The sequence below is a fragment of the Sus scrofa genome, chromosome 2 (genome assembly GCF_054392235.1).
Source record: "Sus scrofa isolate SSC_HxYL_T2T_F1_AM1 chromosome 2, Sscrofa_HxYL_maternal_Yorkshire_Landrace_v2.0, whole genome shotgun sequence".
NCBI classification, from domain to species: domain Eukaryota; kingdom Metazoa; phylum Chordata; class Mammalia; order Artiodactyla; family Suidae; genus Sus; species Sus scrofa.
The window spans coordinates 154,768,673-154,789,589 of record NC_139384.1 but is presented as its reverse complement, the minus strand read 5'-3'; the positions used below and the strand labels follow the sequence as shown (position 1 = coordinate 154,789,589).

The 20,917-nt window shown below is 52.4% G+C and overlaps 2 protein-coding genes across 21 annotated transcripts in view; both read right to left on the bottom strand.

Annotated features, from left to right (window-relative positions):
* The window catches only part of LOC146405800 (uncharacterized), a 474,542-nt gene that overhangs the window by 12,791 nt on the left and 440,834 nt on the right, over window positions 1-20,917 (bottom strand). The gene's annotated exons all lie outside the window — the stretch shown is intronic.
* Window positions 1-20,917, bottom strand: part of ARHGAP26 (Rho GTPase activating protein 26) — a 457,576-nt gene that overhangs the window by 404,218 nt on the left and 32,441 nt on the right. For 2 of the 20 annotated variants that reach the window (XM_085014895.1, XM_085014897.1), the window contains exon 2: window positions 19,321-20,132. The exons of 17 other annotated variants lie outside the window; for them this stretch is intronic. The gene's annotated coding sequence lies outside the window, so the exon portion shown is untranslated. The remainder of the gene's footprint in view (window positions 1-19,320; window positions 20,133-20,917) is intronic. One more of the 20 variants, XM_085014892.1, reaches the window with a different exon arrangement.

The following is a 20,917-nucleotide window of genomic DNA, read 5'->3' as shown; positions in this document are numbered from 1 at the left end:
TTTGCTCGGTTTCGGCGGAAATGCCCCGGCGACCCCCTTCCTGTTTCCCTCTTTTCCCAGCAACAAATTGTTTCAATGAGCCACCCGGGAAGAGTGTGCGCCCTGACCCGACCCATGGGAAGGGGAAGGCACATCACCTGCGTTAGGGACCAATAGGGGAGGGTCCTTTGTTGGGCGCACATGCTTTTTGGAGGACCCGCGCCCTTCTGCAGGAGGAAAGAGCCTTGTCGAGACGTCTCCTTGTCCACGTGTCTCACTTTCCAACACTGGCGACCTGAGCCAGAGTTATCTTAATTTCCAACACCACCAGTGCGTGCCACGGCCTCCCTAGGTGACTTGATTTCTAATCTAGACCCAGCAGCAGAAGGCGCTCCTCCCTTCTTGCTCTTTTTTTTTTTTTTTTTTTTTTTTGGTATTTTTGGGGCCAAACCCACGGCATACAGAGGTTCCCAGGTTAGGGGTCAAATCAGAGCTGCCGGCCTCCACCACAGCCACAGCAATGCCAGATCCGAGCCACGTCTGCAACCTACACCACAGCTCACAGCAACACCGGTTCCTTAACCCACTGAGCGAGGTCAGGGAGTGAACCTGCATCCTCACGGATACTAGTCAGGTTCGTTAACCACTGAGCCACGATGGGAACTCCTCCCTCCTTGCTCTTGAAGCGTCCCTGTCCTCTCCTGTAAAATGCAATAGGAGAGATGCCACTTCGTAGGGCCCTAGGGAAGAATAAGAAAGTGTACACAAGGGAGGAGTTCCTGTCGTGGCGCAGTGGTTAACAAATCCAACTAGGAACCATGAAGTTGCGGGTTCGATCCCTGGCCTTGCTCAGTGGGTCAGGGATCTGGCATTGCCGTGAGCTGTGGTGTAGCCCGCAGATGCAGCTCAGATCCCAAGCTGCTGTGGCGGAGGCTGGTGGCTGTAGCTCCAATTCAACCCCTAGCCTGGGGAACTTCCATATGCCGCAGGGGCGGCCCTAAAAAGCAAATAAAAAAAGACAAGAACGTGCACACAAGATGCGGCTGGCACACTCCAATTGCTTCAAAATGTTTCCTGATTATTAGGTTTTGATTATTACGGCCTTTTTGAACACGCGGAGATGATGATCCAGCCCCAAGAAAAGATTCTGCCTTTTCTAAGTGGAAGCACTCACTGCTACGCTGCATCTCAGGGGGCAAAGCCTCCCCCCGCCATCCTGCTGCGGCACAGACACGCGTGACCCACACAGGCCTGCCCGCTGCCACCCACACACCCTAAGGCTGTCTTTTCTGCTTCTTGGTTTAATTGTGGCTGTCTTTTCACAACCAACATGGCCAGGCATGCGTCTCTCCACCACTGGATTTGAGATCACATCCAAAGCCTTCAGCACCATCATTCGGTGTGAGCCTTCATTCCTGCGAGTATCTTAACTAACAAGGCCAAACCCAAACACCAAAGGGCTGATGGGAGAAAAAAGCGCCACAATGCTGAGAAACCCTTAAAATTTTGTGACGTTCATTCATTCAGTAACCTTTTGTCCTTTTGACCTCAGAAACTCAAGACAACTTTACCGGTTTGCACAATCCTAAGAACAATGGGGTGGCTGAGAACTGGGTACACTTAACTTTGGGGCTTCCTGGAGCTCGTCACGCTCCAGGGCTCCTCACTGCAAGGTCCAAGAAGCACCTGCATGGTCGCCTAAGTGCTTATGAAAATTCACATTCCTGGGTTCCGTTTCAATGGCTACATCAATGTTTCTGGGGAAGGAAAGTGCCATTTTTAATATATTGCTTCCAGAAAGTTCCAACACACACTCAACTTTTAAACCAAGCTAAGACCTACCCCCAGGAAAAAAAAAAGCAGACAAGTACATACACCTAAAATCTTGCCTACAAGTTCAACAGATTCCCAGACCTCCTGAAGTCTTCCCTTGGGCTCACGGGGAAAAACCCCTGGTCGATGCATCACCAGTCACTGTTCCCCAACTCCAGTTACACAATTTAAAATTTGTAAATAAAGTCATTTCTTCTTCATGTGTGATAGCTGTGAAACTGTGGGTTGGATCCTTAGCTCTAAGTTTTCCAAAGAAAATATGTGATGGTCAATAGAAAAAAAAGTATGACTGTATATCCTAAAGCCTCTCCCCCGGTGGCCTTAATGACATAAGTACCAGCCCTCTTCAGGAATCACTGGTTCCTGTCATCCAGAGATCTGGACCCACTGGGGGATTTTATGAGGCTCACGGCCTATGACGTGAGGGGCTGTCTACTCCGGCAAACCCTACATGACCTCTGGCCGCAGTGTGCACAGGCCAGGCAGAGCCAGCTACAGAAGGAAGACAGAGGGCTTTCCTTCCTGCCAGGAGACCAGGAGCTATGACACGCCTGGAGGGAACTGCCCTGTCCGGTACCCTTGGGGTGACCTGCCCGCTCTCATCAAGGATGTGAGACAAGCCCACTGCTGCCTCCTCACTGCAGGGACAGAGGGGGCATCTGAGCCATCAGGGCCAAGCTGCTTCTCTAGAGGATGCGTAGGGCACAGATCAGCCTGTGCCTTGGGCCGAACAATCAAACCGAGGAGCGTTTCGGAACCGGGCTGGGGCGGCCTCCGTGTGTGCACAGAGCGGAGAAAGCAGATCTGTGGGGGCAACTGAGAGGAGACCCCAGCAGCCTCGGAGAGAAAGGACACGCAGCCCCAACCCGGCTCCGGAGCTCCCAATTCCTGGCTCCCCGCCAGCAACGCTTCCTGCCCTCAGGGTCCATGGGACGTCCTGCCATCTCAGCAATCAACTTGCCCCTTGGCTTCAGCTCGTGTGGGCAGGCAGCTGCTCCTCTAAAGCAAATCGCCACTAAACTAAGACTCCTTGGGCTACACAGCCCTGGCTCTGATGACCAGATGGCGGTGAAGGGGGCCAGGGGCCAAGAGCCAGGGCAGGTGCCCTTCCAGTCACACCCGGGGAGAGGGCAGGGCTGGAGCCTTATCACAGGGCCACGGAAGGGGAATTCTGGCGGGGTCCCCTCATCATTCCAGGGGAGAGGGACACAAGGAGGAGGTGACACAAGGGTGCATGGAGCTCTTCCCCTGCCGATGGTGACAAAGAATAAGAATGATGACAAACACTGCTGATATTGACCAAGTGTTGGCATATGAGCTGGGCTCTTTACAGCTATGATCTCATGTAGTCCTCCTGAGAGCCCAAGAAAGGTGATAACGTTATTCTTCCAACTTTATACACGAGGCAACCGAGACTCAGAAGAATTAAGTCCTTGCCAAGATGATAAAGCTAAAACAGAGAGGATCCGAACTCCAGAGTCTCCCACCAACAGGCCACGCCACTTCATGAAACGCTATTAAAGGACAGACCCCAGGGAGAGCTGGTGTCTGAGTGGCAGCAGAGGCTGCAGCCACCAAGGATCCTCCCCCCAGCAGCCCGGCCTCCCGTGCCAGTCGCTGACCCCAGCCGGCAATGCCACACCTGTGGGCGCAGCACCAAGAAAATAAGGCATGCAAAGGTAAGAAGCCAGGAGAGGGATGCCACCAGGCTGGGGCATGGCTGGGCCTCAACAAGGCCCAGCGGAGCCTGGCCTGAGTCCAGATCATAGACACAGGGTTAGAGAAGGGTGATTTTTTTTTTTTTTAAAGTAGTTGGTACCAGGCATCTCTTCTGTGGTCCCACAAGGGACGATACACTCCCAAGTCAGGCAGATTAAAGCAAAGCTCAGCCCAGGAGCTGTGCTATCCGAACTAACAAGTACTGGGACGGAAACCCATTCCTGGGCTTGGGACTGGATGACAGGCTAAGGAAGAGAAGGCAGAAACCTTCATCCCGACCCCAGAGCCCCCTTCTGATAGATATGCCTGTTATTCATACCTCATTCCTAAAACCTGAAGCCCAGAGCAGACAACTAACCTGTCAAAGATCACAAATCAGTTACAACTAAAGCACTGATTCCCCAAACTCCACGCAGATCCCAAGCCTGCTCCGCACTTTTTTTTTTTTTTTTTTGCCTTTTCTAGGGCCGCACCTGCAGCATGTGGAGGTTCCCAGGCTAGGGGTCTAATCGGAGCTGTAGCCACCGGCCTACACCAGAGCCACAGCAGCACGGGATCCAAGCCGCATCTGTGACCTACACCACAGCTCACGCAACTCTGATCCTTAACCCACTGAGCAAGGGCAGGAATCGAACCCGCAACCTCATGGCTCCTAGTCGGATTCGTTAACCACTGAGCCATGATGGGAACTCCAAGCCTGACCAGCACTTTTAAACAGGGCGCCTGAACTTTTTGGCATTTGTGCAGCGCACTTTCCTAGGAAAACAGTGCTGACACATCCCCTTGTCACCATCTTTGCAGGAGGAGTGAACAATGCGATTTGACAAGGCTGCATGAAGTGACGGTTCTGGGCAAGGCACTGAGCCAAGGACTGAAGTCACGCCAAGCTGTCCTCACCATCGCAAACGGGTGGGCACTCGCTCAGTGACCACGCCTGTCCACGCCCTCTCGCGGCTCACTGTCCGAACACCCCTGTAGCCCTCTTCATCCACTCTGGGCGTCAGGGTTTGGGGATGCAGTCTGCGGTCAGGGAGCCAGAGTAACGAAGATGCTGGCTGGAAGGACAGCCAACCCATGATCCAATGCCACCCACAGGCCACCTAAGGTCCCCTTCTTCACCATGTCGACAGCAGGAAAACCCATCTTCCAAACCAAGGCTTTCAAGGCACCATCCTCTCCAGTCCCGCCCGTTCTATCTCCACGTCTTCCTCACTCGGCTCTCTGCTTCCTTGAACTCTTAGCATCACAGGGAGACGGCCCTCCAAGTGCCGCCCAAACCCCTCCTATGGACTAAATGCTTGTGTCCTTGCCAAAATCCAGATTGAAACCCTCCTCCCCAAAGTGATAGTTTTAGGAGGGGGGGGGTCTTCAGGAGGGGGGCCTTCAGGGGGTCATCAGGATTAGATGAGGTCACGAGGATGGAGCCCCCAGCCTGGGATTAGTGCCCTCGGAGAGTCACAGGAGAGCTTGCCCCCTCCCTCTGCTCTCTGCCACGTGAGGATGCGAGGCAAAGGCTACAGTCTGCAGCCCAGAAGAGGACCCCCTGAGGACGAGACGATGCTGGCACTCTCATCTTGGACTTCCAGCCTCCAGAACCACAAGAAATAAATCCCTGCTGTTTATAAGCCACCGCGTCGGTGGAGCTTTGTCATAGCAGCCCGGATGCACCAAGACTCCCCTTTGCCCTCGCCTGGCTGCAGCAGCAACTCTGCCAAGGGGACACTCACCTCTCTCCCGGGCCAACTCCACTCCTGCTTTTCCAGCCACCTGCCAGGCTTCGTCCCCTGCACACTGCTGCCGTGCTGGCACCTCCAGCTTGCTCTCTCCCTCCCACCTGTTCCTCCGCCCGAATTCCTTATTTCTGGCACGGGAAGAGAACTAGCATTTACTGAACCTCCAGCACTTGCCAGGCACCAGGCTGGGTGCTCGCTGCGCTCTTGCATTTGAAAGAACCATGACACCCCCGCATCGTCACCTCTGTCTCTGCCGGCTCATCGGTGATCACGCCTGTCCACGACCTCTCGCGTCTCACTGTCCAAAGCCCCCTTAGCCCCCTTCATCCCATTCTGAGCGTCTCCTACCTACCCAGCCTCCCTGCCAAGGTCTTGCCTTGCCTCCGGGCACACGGGACTAGACATTGCCTTCCTCTTTGATTTATTTATTTTTTTAATTTTACAGCCGTATCCGTGGCATATGGAAGTTCCTGGGCCAGGGACTGAATCCAAACCACAGCTGCAGATCCTTTAACCCACTGCACCGGGCTGGGGATCAAACCTAAGCCTCCACAGCAACCCAAGCTGGTGCAGTTAGAGTCTAAACCCACTGCACCACGGTGGGAACTCCTCTTGAAGCACAGCACCCGCGTCATCAGGACCTTCTAGGGCACGTCCCCTTTCCTCCATGCCAACCCTGAGTGCCCCGCCTGGCCCTGGAGGCCGGCCACAACCTGGCTCTCATACACGTTCCAACTTACTGCCCACTGCTTCCCCGCCGGCGGCCGGCTGGGAGCCAGCCAAACCACGTGATTCCCATCCCTGAAGCCGGGCTGCGCTTTGCCAGGCCTGTGCACACGGTCCCCGGTCCGTGTGCCTTTCCCTCCCACTTCTTCGATGAGCTCCTCTCCCTGAGCCAGTGCAGGCATGGTACCACCTGGGAGGTGCATGTGCTTATTCCCTGCGGGGAAGACGCTGTTTGCCCATGAACTCAGGTGTCCCTCGTGCCCTCCTCCGATGGCATTTGGGGACTGCGCGCTCCTCCATGAAAATGGACATGCCTTAGGGGCGGGGACCGAACAGGACTTATCTCTGCAGCCCCCACTCTACCTAACACAGCTCTGTTCACCAAAACAATAGCCATTCCTTCATTCAATACATATTCACCCTGTGTCTGCTACGTAGCAAGGTGCTACAGGGTGCTTGGTCTACAACAGTGAACCAGAAAAGACATGGTTCTTACCCTCACGGGCTTCCCATTTGGTAAAGAGGCAAATTTCACTCAGTCCTTCTCTGGAGGAGTATGCAGTTAGCCATGGCTCTGCGCTGCAGAAGATAAGAACCATGGTTCTACAGAGGGGCCAGGAAGGTCAGCCAGAGGAGTGAGGCTGGGATGAGTCTGAAGGATGAGCACTGAGAAGGGGAAGTGTCAAAAGGGCTCCAGGTTTAGGTGACAGCACATGCAAAGGTCCTGTGGTAGGTGGGAGTGGTGAGCCACTGCCACTGGAGAATGTGAAGGAAGCTGGGGAAGGATGCAACGTGACTGGGACGTCTCGATAAATGTGTGACGTGAATATAAAGACATGACCTGGAGTTCCCGTCGTGGCTCAGTGGTTAGTGAATCCGACTAGGAACCATGAGGTTGCAGGTTCGATCCCTGGCCTTGCTCAATGGGTTAAGGATCCGGCGTTACCATGAGCTGTGGTGTAGGTTGCAGATGCAGCTCAGATCCTGAGTTGCTGTGGCTCTGGCGTAGACGGGTGGCTACAGGTCCAACTCAACCCCTAGCCTGGGAACCTCCATATGCCACAGAAGCGGCTCAAGAAATGGCAAAAAGACAAAAAAAAAAAAAAAAGAAGACATGGCCTTCACCTAATTAGCATATTTTTTGTCAATAAAACCAACCAATCTTAGCCCTATAGCAGAATACCAAAGATAATTTTTAAAAATACTTCTTTCCCATTGGAAATATCCTTCTTTAAGCATGAGTGCTGTTCTCAGAAAAAGAGTAAAGAGTTCCCACTGTGGCTCAGCTGCAATGAAACTAACTAGTAACCCCAAGGATGCAGGTTCAATCCCTGGCCTTGCTCAGAGGGTTAAGGATCCGGCATTGCTGTGGCTGTGGGCTTAGGCCCATAGCTGTAGCTCCGATTCAACCCCTAGCCTGGGAACCTCCATATGCCACAGGTGTAGCCCTAAAAAAAAAGGGCAAAAAAAAAAAAAAAAAAAAAAAAGAAAGTTCCCCTAGCTAGAAATAGAAAAGCAAGCAAGACTGGAACCTGATAAGAATCATGTAACTCCTTAAGTAATACAATGCTGTTTTATTTTTTTTTTCCTCTTTAAATGATTTTTATTTTTTCCATTACAGCTGGTTTACAGCTGTTTTATTCTCAAGTAGAAGCCGGCCACCGGCTTGAGAAAATAAACAACTGTCAATCATCCTGAATTGACAATGAGAAGAGAAGCTAATTACGGACCAACCACTGTTGGGCCTTAACTAGCAAGTGCATTCTCTCCTTTGATCACCACAACACCCAGGTTCAGGTGCCAATATCACTCCCATGTGGCAGAGAAGGCACCTGAAGCTCGGAGAGATGAGTGACTGGTCACACAGGTGAGGAGCCAAGATCAGCGGGACTGGTTAAGCTTCACCCTTGAGCAGTTCCAGTGCTTCCCAAGCCAGCGCTAATGTCAGCACTTCTGGACCTGCATGTATTTTTTAACCTTCTCCCCCGTATTTAAGCCACTGACTAGTGACAGTGCACACAAGACAAAATAATTTCTGAAGGCATGCCGTAAACCTTCTGGTGTCAGCTCCCTTCCTGTTCCAGGTCTCCCTCAAAACATCCCAACTCTTCCTCCGATGTTAATAAAGAGAAGTTTTCCAGTTCACTGCAAGACTTAATATCCTGAGAGAACAGGAATTGGAAACCGATGAATCTTCTCGGACGACGTCTTGGCCAAAGTCAACAGACTCCAAACCCCTCTTGTAGCAGTCGCTGTTTACACTACATCCAACCGGAAGCAGAGGGGGTTCAGATTACCGGAAAGCTCTTGCCACGCTTTTCCCAACTCCCGACAGAGTTCTGGGTCTTGACTGAAGGACAGTATCATGCTCTCCCGTCAACAAACCCTGCCCCAAACGATGTCAACTCCTCTCTCTCAGAGCCTGCCTGCAGCGGCCAGGAGGCAAGGCAGATGATCCGACCTCGCCCACCTGCTGTGGATGAAACTGGCCACTTACCTGAGGTCTGGCTGCCCCTCCAAGGAGGCTGAGGGCCTGAGTTGCCAGCGAGATCGCATTAAATGAGCAATGGGGCCGCCTGACAACAAAATGCCCACGCCTCAGGCTGGCTCACCTGCTGCTTCTTTTTTTTTTTTTGTCTTTTGTTGTTGTTGCTATTTCTTGGGCCGCTCCCGCGGCATATGGAGGTTCCCAGGCTAGGGGTCAAATGGGAGCTGTAGCCACCGGCCTACGCCAGAGCCACAGCAACACGGGATCCGAGCTGCATCTTCAACCTACACCACAGCTCACGGCAACGCCAGATCCTTAACCCACTGAGCAAGGGCAGGGACCGAACCTGCAACCTCATGGTTCCTAGTCGGATTCGTTAACCACTGCGCCACGACGGGAACTCCTGCTTCTTTTTTTTTAAAGGGCCACACCCGTGGCATATGGAGGGGCCCAGGCGAGGGGTCAAATCGGAGCTACAGCTGCTGGACTACACCACAGCCACAGCAACTCCGGATGCGAGCTGTGTCTGCGACCTACACCACAGCTCACGGCAACGCCAGATCCTTAACCCATGGGGCCAGGCCAGGGATCAAACCCGCGTCCCCGTGGATACTAGTCAGGTTTGTTACCGCTGAGCCTCTAGAACTCCTGGCTCGCCTCTGATCCTCCCTAAGGCCCTCCAGGACCCGCCTGAGCAACTCAGGGCCTGGGGGATACGAGTGTGCTTCCGACCGGCTGAGCACACTGCTGTGGGCTCACGTGGGTCCCTGCTCTCAGTTCCCGTGGTGAAGCCCTAACCCTGCTCCCTCCCTCGGAATGTCTGTGTGAAGACAGGGCCTCTAAAGAGGTGGTTCCGGTCCAATGAGAGGGCCCTAATCCGAGAGCCTGAGTCCTTAGAAGAAGACACCAGGATTTAGACAGTAGCAGAGCGCAGGCCACGTGAAGACGCGGAGAAGGATGGCCATCTCTGCCAGCCAAAGGGCCGCAGAAGAATCCGCCCCTGCCACCCCTGATCTCAGACACGGAGCCTCTGGAACTGTGGGAACACCAACGTCTGGGGCTTAAGCCCTCCGGTCTGCGGCACCGGGTTACGACAAACCCAGGAAACTCATGCACACCGTGCACCTTGCTCCAAACTCCAAGTCACGGCCCGTCACCCTCTGGTGGCTGGGCACGGGCAGGTGGGCCTCCCCGGTGAAGCAGCCAGCCACAGGGCACACACAGCAAGGCCTGGGGGTCCAAAAGCCACCACAGGACAGGGCACTGGAGACCTCTGTCACTGGGACTGGGGACCCAGGACAAAACGGTGTTTGTGAGGTGAAAGCAAAGGTGATACATAGAACTTGTCCTCTGGAAATGAACGGAATTCAAATGCCATCAAAGCCCTCCACAGACAGGCAGCAGGGCCCAGCTCCAAACCTCCGTTTTACACCAACCCCGGTCTCAACAATACCTCTGTTTTAGACCAACTATGGTGTGTTTCTCAAAAACTGTGCTGGACAAATCCCTACAGCAAATGTCCTGCAGGGAGAGATTTCTGCCCGACAACCCCTGGGCTACAGGAGGAGCAGAGCAGCCCTTGGGGAAAAGCAGGAGAGAAGAGAGCCCTTCTGGGTTAGCAAAAGGGCCAAAGACCCCGTCCCCCAGACGGCTTCCAGGGCACGAGAACGTCCACCCCTCACGGCAGCGAGGTGATGAGTAAGTAAGCTTATTTCAGGGGGTGACCCACAGGCGTTTTCAGAGTCCTGTGATTAACCATGCACGTTTCCCACAGCCTGCAGGGCGTTGAGAATTAAAGGCCGAGAAATAAGGAGAGAGGATTGCAGCTGGGTGTTGCTGAAGCCCCGGCAAGCACGAGTGGGCCAAATGGGCTCACAGGCTGGTACGATGCTGCCTGGGCACCTAAGTAACGTGGTCAAAGAGCTGGCATTTATGAGGCGCCTGCTGAGCCAGGCCCTGTGCAGGCACACTTGTCACAGGGCTCCCCGAAACCTCACCACTACCATCAGCGCGAGAGCTCCCATCACCCCCCATTCAACACGTGAAAATAGGCCAGAGTATAAGCTTCGCGAGAGCCTGAGGTTTCTGTTCACTAGCGGATCCCCAGAGCCTAGAACCATGGCAGTGGGGACACAGGAGGCACACGGTGTTTATTGGCTGAATACATGAAAGGAGAGGGGACTTGTCAGTGTCACAGAAGGAGTGGGCCCGGGATTTGAACCTGTGCTGTTGGCGCCAGATCCCACGCTCTGCGCTGCTGCTCTGCCACGCGGGTCAGAGAAGGCTTGCTAGAGAGCTGGGGAAGACAGAGGCCGGCTGTGAAGACAACGTGACCCACACCACTTTGTGCCTCTCAACACCGGCGAGGCTACTCTGTACCGAGAGCAGGGCAAAGCCAGCCAACGGGCAGGACCCACAGCTGATGGGAAAGGGCACAGCCAAGAATGGGCCCTTCCCTCACACCTGTGACCCCCCGAGGCCTCACACACCAACAGGTGTCATCTCTAATAACTTACTTCCATGTGGGACGAGGAGCTCGGGGAAAGCTACTGGAAGCGGGGCGACCCAGTCACCTGACTCTCCAGGAACACACTGAACTGGGCCGGCGGCATCGACAACAGAACTTCCCCAAGTGCAGTCCGCGTACAACCCTGCAGTGCCCAAAAATCATCTTCCATGGTCAGAGAAAAGAAAAAAAAAGGGAGGGGGGGAGCCGATACACTGATCGCAAAGGTCACTTTCTATTTGGACCCAAGTCAAAAGGATCCCAGGGCTTTACTGACGGTCAAGTTATAAAACACCCTCTTCAAAACAAAGAGTGGCCTCCTGTTTAAATAAACAGATCAGGGAATCCACCAAAGAGGAGTTAGGTGGATGCGACAGAAAATCCTAATGCAAGCACGCGTATGACTCACGTTTGGGAACTGTGGTTTCCTGGACTGTGTCAGGCCTTCCCACCCTGTGCCTTACACACTTACACACACACACCCACCCAGAGAGGCCACAGCCCGAGGAGGCTTTACACAGACTGAACTTGAAAAGTTCCATCCCAATCCCTTCATCAATGACTACACATGAGAGAGAGCGACAGAAAGACTGAGACAAAGAAAAAGAGAGAGAGAGAGAGAGCACAGACTCAGAGACAAAAGGCACGTTCATTAAGATATGATGAAGGGAGCAGCAGGGCCTGACCCGCGGCTGAAGCCCTGCCCTGGGCCCGGGGGAGCAGGAACGCAGAGCTCCCTGTGACAGTGGCCTCTGGTCCATGTCCATTCCCTCCGTGTTCCTTTACAGCGGGGGAGCCGAGCGCAGCCCTGCCCACAGGACTGTCCTGAGGTCTCTGGGCCCTGTTCCAACAGCAACACACAATGAGGCCTTCTCTCTCGCTGATAAAGCCAGGAACCCCTCCCTCTGCGATCTGCATCCCTGCTCCTCTGACAAAGGACAAACGCAAGTCCCTTGTCGGGAAGAATTCGGCCCAGACACAAGAACCTTCTCCTCCAGGCCTTCCCTGCTGGGGGTGATCATGTTTCAGGTCAGCGGTGAGTGGAGGTGAAACTGAAACACCTCTGACTCAAACCCAGCCTAAGCCCAGACTGGGACTTGAAGCCACGGTTTTGTAAATGAGAATCACTCACCTGGTGTCTGGACTTAGTGAGGCTCAGATTCTTTGTGCCCCAGCGCAGAAAGAATTCAGCCAGAGACAAAGTGATGCACAAGAAATAGATTTATTAAGATAGGACGCTTGGGGAGCTCCCATCGTGGCTCAGTGTAACGAACCCGACTGGTATCCATGAGGACGCGGGTTCGATCCCTGGCCTCGCTCAGTGGGTTAAGGATCTGGGGTTGCCGTGAGTTGTGGTATCAGTCGGTCGCAGACGTGGCTTGGATCCCGAGCTGCTGTGGCTGTGGTGTTACAACTCTAATTCGACCCCTAGTCTGGAAACGTCCACATGCCACAGGTGTGGCCCCCAAAACAAACAAAGACGCTTGTGAGAGATACAGGCAGGCAGGCGAGGAGGCTCTGCCCGGAAGAGTCGGTGGGCTGCATTTTTATAATCCAAGGAGAGTGGGGAGAGAGAAAAGACCGCCTTCTTCCTCATTTTTCATGCTGACATCAGGCTTACAACCCTAGCGCCTCCCTCTTTCTGGGGAAGAGAGTACTGGACGCTGGACGGTCAAAATAGGACTGTCACGGCACTTAATTGAAATCAGCAGAAGAGAGGTAACACTGACTCATCTCAGGTTCCCCACAACGAGGCGCTTCTACTCTGGACTGTCATTTTGCTTTTAAACTCCTGTCCTGGGTCCCACGGCTCATTATCTTGCGAACTTGAATGCAGGTCTCATTTTATCTCCCCCTTCAGGACCTGAGGCCTATCTCCTGCTTTTAGGTACGGGTTGAGAGTTAAGCAAGCCTGCTGCGGTCCCGTTCTGAGGGCTTTCTTGAGCCATGATTAACTTACGTGGTACCCCTCGCCATCCCCATCAGAAAGACAAGCTGGGCTCCAGGACAGAACCTTCGAGTCCGGTCAGCTCCAGCGGAGAGGAGAACACCTCCAAGGCCGTGGAAGAAAAAGCCGAAGGGGAAGCAGTGACATCACAATCTGTCCGACGCCACGCGAGCTCCACGAGGGCAGGGGCTGGTCTGACTGCTCGGGAGTGCACGCCGACAGGTGAGAAAGGAACAGATGGATGAGTGAATCAAAGCGTGAGCAGATGGATGGAGGGCGCCGGCAGTACTGGGAAGGGGAAATGAGTAAGACTGTAGAATTATGTTCTCCCTTTCGGCTTGAGGACCAGCAGTTGTCTAAGGAGGAGGCCTCAAAGGAGTACTTTTCCCTTTTCACAGCCCCCTCACCCCACCCCGCAGCAGGTGGTGGATTCACAGCAGGGCCTTGGGCCCCTGAACTCTCTGGGCTCATAGCAAAATGCAGCAAACCAAATGCAACCTTGACTTTCTCTAGGACACGCTCAGACACTCCACCTTGTGCCTTGATCTCTGGACCAAGGAGGAAGAGAGCAATTCTGAGAATGATAATGACTTGACCCCTCCTTCTGAAAAGTTCAAAGTCCTTCACGTCCTGGCTTCTCCCGAGGGACTTTTATTTAGAATATATAACTCTTTCTTTCCTTTTCCTCCTTCTCATTTGGCTTATTTGAATTTTCTAATCATTTTACAATGAACACAGATTTCTTTTTTTTTTTTAGGGTCACACCTGCAGCATATGGACATTCCCAGGCTAGAGGTCTAATCGGAGCTATAGCTGCAGGCCTACTCCACAGCCACAGCAACGTGGGATCGAAGCCTTGTCTGCGACCTAGAATGCAGCTCACGGCAACGCCGGATCCTTCACCCACTGAGTGAGGCCAGGGATCAAACCCGCAATGTCATGGTTCCTAGTCGGATTTGTTTCCGCTACGCCACAATGGGAACTCCCCTGAGCATGGGTTTCTTGAGTTATAAAAGATGTCCAACATAGATGATGAAACACACAAAAAGACCATTCAAAAAGGACACTGAACGTGCATATTTTATAGTGTTTCTTTTTAATGATGCTACATTGTAAGATTTAACACTGCCCTCTCATGCAATTGTACTCAACTAAGTCCTTTGAAAGGCAAATTGTAAATCTCTGATAAAAGTCAAAGCTCATGACTTAAATCAGAACACCCGGTCATACAAGCACTTATCTTATAAAAGGGGCAACCATCTGATGGGAGTGGTGCCAGAGAATTAGACAAGGTCACAAGCTTAGTAAGTCATGTGCCATATACGGATAAAACATATATTGCAGTTCTCTACCGCAGGAAAAGCTGCTCGGCAACTCTTTCCCCAGAAGCTGATAAGGGCCAGAGTACCCTCTGCAGTGAGAGAAGAGTTTTCCTTTCTTTGCAGGGCCGGCTGGTCCTTCCTGGAAGCCAACCCTGGTCCCAAACAGATGGACCATGCTCTAAGCATCTCAACCACCCGCTAAGAAAGGCCTTCATTCCTGCCCAGTCCTCAGACCGCATTGTCAATAGCCAGTCTGTTCCTCAAACTTGGAAAGCAAGGCAAGCAGCTGGGCGAGCAACCAAAAGACCTAATTCCTAGGTCCACTTCTAGCCAGATCCTGCACAACTCACCCCCTGCATGCCATGGGCCCTCCGTTTTACCAAAAGTTAGTAACACCAGCCATCTCTCACAGACTCTTGAGCATAAAAACTAAAACGAATGTCAAATTGGGAGAGGAAAAAAGGGGAAGGGAAGGGAAGGAAGAAATTATTTAAGAGCCACTAAGCAAAATCTGATACCATTTAAGATCGAGGGAATTTCACCACCTCAAACTATGGCTGAAGTTTAACAAGCAGAAAAAAGATTCGCGTGTCATTCAGCGCAGTGTCCTCCCAAAATGCCATACTCTTAACTTAAAAATGGAAGAGAAACGGGAGTTCCCATTGCAGCTTGGAGGTAACAAACCCGACGAGTATCCATGAGGATGCGGGTTCGATCCCAGGCCTCGCTCAGTGGGTTGGGGATCCAGCGTTGCCATGGCTGTGGTGTGGGTCCCAGACGCGGCTCAGATCTGGCGTGGCTGTGGCTGTGATGTAGGCCGGCCGCCGTAGCTCCGATTCGACCCCTGGCCTGGGAACCTCCATGTACCGTGGGTGTGGCCCTGAAAAAAAAACAAACAGAAGAGAAACGGACAAAACTCTGCAATCTCTCATTTTCTAGCCACCTTCTTCCTCCTAGGAAATGGCAAAGCATTTAAACTCTGGCCTGAAAGAAGTGCATGAAGACAGCAGATAAGAGGCCCCCAGCTCCCAAGGGCAGTCGAGGGGGCAGCCACTTGCGTATGGCCTGGCAGAACCTTCTGTCCCGAAGATGCCCAAGAGCACCAGGGCAGGCGCTCACATCCTGTCCTCAGCCCCAGGGGCCAGGCCTGCAACTTGGCTGTGAACTTGAACGGTCTGGGGATGTATCCACACAAGGGGGGAGGAGGGCAGCCGGGGCAAAGCCTCCCCAAGGCTGAATCAATACAGAGTGTGTCGGACACGCCGGAGCTGTGTGGGCTGCCGCGGGGAGAACTCGCGAAGCACGGGCCATTCTCCACAACCTTTTCACACAGTAAAGGGGAACCAAAGGGCGGGGCCTCTGGAAATGACATTTGGGGTAGAAACTCCTGAACTGAGGGGCTGCGGTGCTTAGGAGCCCGAGGGCTGGGTTTGCATCCCGCCTCCACCTCTCAAATCCAGTGGCAAGTTAAAATGCACACATGAACATTCCCGATGTGAAGTTGCTTTGCACAAAAAATGGAATAACCGCACCTCGAACACAACCGTTGCCGGGGGTCAGATTCCACCACGCCTGAAAGCCCGAGGCACCGCGATCGGCTCAGTGCATCTCGTTCCTATTAATTCCATGCACAGCACCAACACGACCGTTGTTATTAATTGGGGGAAAATGCCTATGTGTGCTTTGGGATCATGCTACAGAAAAAGTCCACTCCCTGTCTCCAAGTGACAGCACAGGGACTTGAGAGCAAAACTGGGGCTCCCCTCACCCTCAGGACCCAGGCTCCTGTGCTGTCCTGCGACCCGCAGCACGGCACAGCTTCTAGAGCCTCCAGCCGCAGCAGAATAGCCAAAGAAAACAACCGCCTACCCCAAAGAGAATCCACTGTTGGTTAGCCCCAAACATGCATAAAAAATCCAATCAGAGCTTAGCCTGGCTTCCATACGCTGCCAAAGCGACTGAAGATGCCAAAAGCCCATCCACGGCACGTAGTTACAGAGTCAGATGTCTCAGGGAGGAAGCGGGTGACGTGCCTGGGGTAGTCCTCTCGGGGTTTCACAAATCTTCTATTTTGGTCTCACCCAGGCATCACTCCAGTTGCCCACAATCCGCGATTATATAAGAAAATGAAGAAGGAGGCCAAACACAAGGGCCACCATGGGTGCCAACAGCCTCCTTCCCAAAACCTCCTCTGGAAAAGCAGTTTCCAGATTCGGAGATTTCAACAACCAACTTAAACTAAACGGTGCGCATGCACACACATTTGGTTGCCAGTATTTTCTTATTCAAAGCACACCATTAAAAAAAAAAAAATTATCATCATCACTGAATATAAAGTCTTAACCATTCCAAGATCATAAGACACACTCTCAGAATAAGATACAGCATATAAATTGAGCTGTGTGAAAAGCCCATTTTATTCTGCATGTTTCTCAGCAAAAATTGTGGGACTCGGTATTGGAGCGCGGACGCTCCAGAAGGAGCCATGGCCACCTTCCTGCAAAGGACAATCACTGCAGGAAGACTGAAAAACGTGTTCCAACACCCGTGTCCAAAAACAGCAATGGAAACTTAGCCCACTGGGCCAAAGACGAGACGAAAAGCAGCATTAGCCTCCACAAACATCAGGATCTTCCTGGCAAACTCCAGCTGCCCTTCTTCTCTCTCCTAATTTAAAATCTGTCCCATTCCCCTTGCTGGGTTCTGGCACTTCCCTCCAGGTCACCACTGCCTTGCTGGCTAATCCAAACCACGGTCCCACTTTAGAGGCCTCATGTAAATCCATCTCCACCCTCCTTCCTCCAAAATCTGCTCAAGTTAAGGAGAAATTTTACCATAGGACCCACCGATCCTACTCCGAAAAGATTCAGCTCCACAAAAGCTGGTAGAATGTTCATACGAGCAACATACATAATAGCCGAATGGAAATGATTCAGATATCTATGAACTGGTGAATGGAAAAAAAAAAAAAATGCGGGGTCCAGATGTACAACCGAATGAACTAGAAATACATGCTCCAATGCGGAGGAACCTGAAAATTGCGTGCTGGGTCCAAGAAATGAGACCCACAGACCACGTGCCCTATGACTCCAGTTCTACGAAACGTCCAGAAAAGGCCAGCCTGGAGAAAACAGACCAGCGGCTGCCTCAAGGGAAGAGCAGGACTGACTACACGTGGGCAAGGGGGAAATTTATCAGAATAAAAAGTTAAAAAAAAAAAAAAAACCCAGCTCAAATCTATGCTTAATATGACGCTTGGCAGAATTCAGTGAGTTTCTCCTCCAGGAGTGAGCCCCTCCGGGGGTGGGCGAGTGAACAAGTGAAAACCAAATTCCCGGCAGCCTCACTGGAAACCAGAACCACGTCCACACACTTCATGCCCTCCCGTCAGCCTCAGCAAGCGACGTGGGAGAGTCACGCCACAGTGAATGGTGCGGTGTGTGTGTGTCTATATGGTCTCACTCTTTGGATGAGGTTGACTCTATATGAAACTGTCATTGTTGCAGGTCAAAAATGGTTGGTAAAGTATGAGTACTTTCACATGATGCAACCTATACGTGCAATTTTCGATGCAGGAGACACGAGAGAACAGGGGCTTTTGAGCCAGAGCAATCTACATCTGGCCCCGGGCTGCATCCCAGAGTCGAAGCTCCAATTTCCTCTGGTGGAAAAGGGGGGTAAGCCGAGGATCTTTGCTCCCAGGGCTGCTTCGAGGGTTGCTGGGACAACACATGCAAAGCCCGACCAGTGCCGCGGCGAAGTCACCTAGGAACTGCTCGGCAAACGGCAGCAATGATGGATCCGTCCCTTGCCAATCCTCTTGCTCAATGAAACGAGACATTCCTCCGTTATCAAGGGCCAGGATTTTTCTTTCTTTTCTGCCCATGTGTTCCCTAGGCCTGCAGACAAAGGGTGCTCACTGCTGGAGTCCTGCCCAGGGAAGGCCTCCCGATGGCTCCTCCAGCCTGAGAACACACTTCCCCGGATGCCTGCAGAAGCCCACCTCCTCCAAGGGGAACCACAAACGTGGCTGCGGCGGGCCCCTGACCCTTCCATGCCCAACATCCTTGTCCTCACCGCAAGCCCTGCAATACCAGCAGCAGAGGAAGTGCCACCAGGGAGAGTTCCTTCTGGCTGATTTCTCAACCAAGACGTTTGGCTGCTATGCAACCAGGGTTTGAGGACATGGGGGGAGCAAGGTGGGGAAGGCCAGGCGTCTGCTGGCGACAACAAAGGCTGGAGGCGACAGGGGAGAAGCACCTAAAATCCCATCCCTGCATCCTAGTCAACATCCCTCACCTCCTCTGCAGGGATGATAAAGTGAGCCACAGATTCCACATAGGGGCAACGGTGGCATTACATTAGCATTGCTGGATTTCACAAATAAAAATACACGACAACCAGTTGCACTGAAGGGAAACAACAACTCTCTGGGCACCAAATGACAAGACACAATGTTCACTGTTTATCTGAAATTCAACTTCAACCAGGCATCCTGTGTTTAATCTAACTCTAAATTGCTACCACGTAGCTATGTTATTTCCCTAACGCAAGACAATGCATCTTCAATTCCATGAATAATTCTTGAACCACAGAAAAATTATGCAGACCAGAAAGACCGGGTTCCCAAATGCATTGAGATTCTGTGTATGAAGCTGGATGAAGGAGTCTATACCAGGCACCGTTTACTGAGGTTGCAACCAGCCCCGTGCTAAGCACTTCAAAGGCTCTGTGAGCTTGCCAAATCCTCAAATCAGCCCTACGGCACAGGCCCAGGTACTATTATCTCTACCTTACAGGTGAGGAAACCAAGCGTGAGAAGAAGGAGAATCAACGCCCAGCTTGGGGCTCCCAATTTGAACCTAAAAATTGACCCTAGGCCCCTCTCTCCAGAGTTCCCGACTCAGTCTACAATGCATTCAGGCGTCCTTGAGCGAATTCCCTACTTCCAATGCTCCGGTCAGTGAATTACATCTCAAATATAACATCTCACAGCTGCTCAAAAATGTTTTTCCAATATCTACTTCCCCACCAGCAAAACAGAGAAAGGGTAATCCACAAGATACCCTGAAGCCACTTCGGGGATGATTAGAATTGCTTTTCCTCTCTTCCAGGCTGCAGCTCCATCTCAGCCGTTTCACTTCGCAGGAGCCTTTCAGCTGAAACGAAGGACAGAAAAAAATAAAAGGGTGATGGAACCTTTCCTGAGTTCAATCCTCCTGGCTGGGGAGGAGCTCTGTGAAAGGAGGCTCCAAAAATAAGCCTCGAATCACAAGGAAATTCGAAAAATGTCAGCGTCCACACATCCAGTTACCGCCTCCTCACCCGTGATCACAGAGCTGGGCTACACTGGAGAAACCCGTAGCCATCGCTGCCAAAAAGAGAAGTCCCTGGACATTCGACGTAAACACGTGCCTCAGTCTTGTAGAAAGTCTCACGGCACAGTTTTTCTCATCTCCACGCTCACAGCCCCTGCGGCACCCAGGGAGTACAGAGGGAAGCAGTGCTCTTTGATGTGCTTCGCTTCGGTCCAGTTTTTATCCACTTTCTCCAAGATGACCGAATCGGACCCACGCCCACTCTCGTCTCGCCAGACAGAAGGCAAGAGCTTCTCTGGCTTCTCTGACCAAGGGCTGCCACGCCCGACAAGCAGAAGTGGCGTGGATTCAATCCAGGTGTCAAGATCGCAGTGCTTCCCTGAGACGAGTGGGCTGCTCGACCCACCCGGGTTCAGGACAAGGCCTTTGCATCCTTACTCCCCCGAAGGGAAAAACTGCTGGGTATGGGGACATGCTTCAAACACGGGAGTGGCCAAAAGCAGGAGGAATTCTTCATCGTAGTTGCCTTTTGGAGGCAATATATCTCCTTGGTAACAATCCTAAAAAAGAAAAAGGGGGAAAGAAAAAAAAGAAAAAAAAAACCCTCGACTAAACCGTACACCTTAGCAGAGAGCCTAGAAAATAGGCCTGTGATTCAGGCAAGGTACCCATTTCTTTTTCTCAAAGGGAGGCTTAGTTTGTTTCATTTTGTTAGTTTTTGTCAAAAAGGGGCATCTCATATCTTTCCAAGGGGATCTCATGGCTTTCCTACCTCTGAAACGCAGGCAGTGGCCACAGGGGTAGTACCCCTCCCTGAGAAGGCTGTTTTGCGGATTCAGTGAGAGTGTGGACAGGATTTACAGAAGGGCTGCCACACAGGGCATCACTGATGCACACTGGCTCCGACTGTCACTGGCCCCCAGCGTGGCCCTAGGCGCATGGATGCGAACTTGGAGATGACGGGAGGAAGAGGATGCCGTAGGCGACACAATTCAAGGGCTCCTGCAGAAACTCCACCGCTCACGACCAAAGAAAAGAATCCAAGCTATGTCCCGAAAACAATTTTAGAAAGAAAGAAAACCCAATCAGCCCTGTGGCCCCCACCCATCAAAGGTGACTCCAGTATAGGAAACAGCACCTACCATGAGCGGATGACTGGTGTACACACACACACACACACACACACACACACACACACACACACACACACACACACACGTCCTGCCCGGGGACCCGTCTGAGCGCTGATGTACCTCACAGGAGGGGGAGGTCAGGACACTCAGACTAGAAACAAAACATGAGCCTCATCTCCAGCCCTCTCTGCCACCGCCCCTGCCTTGCTCCC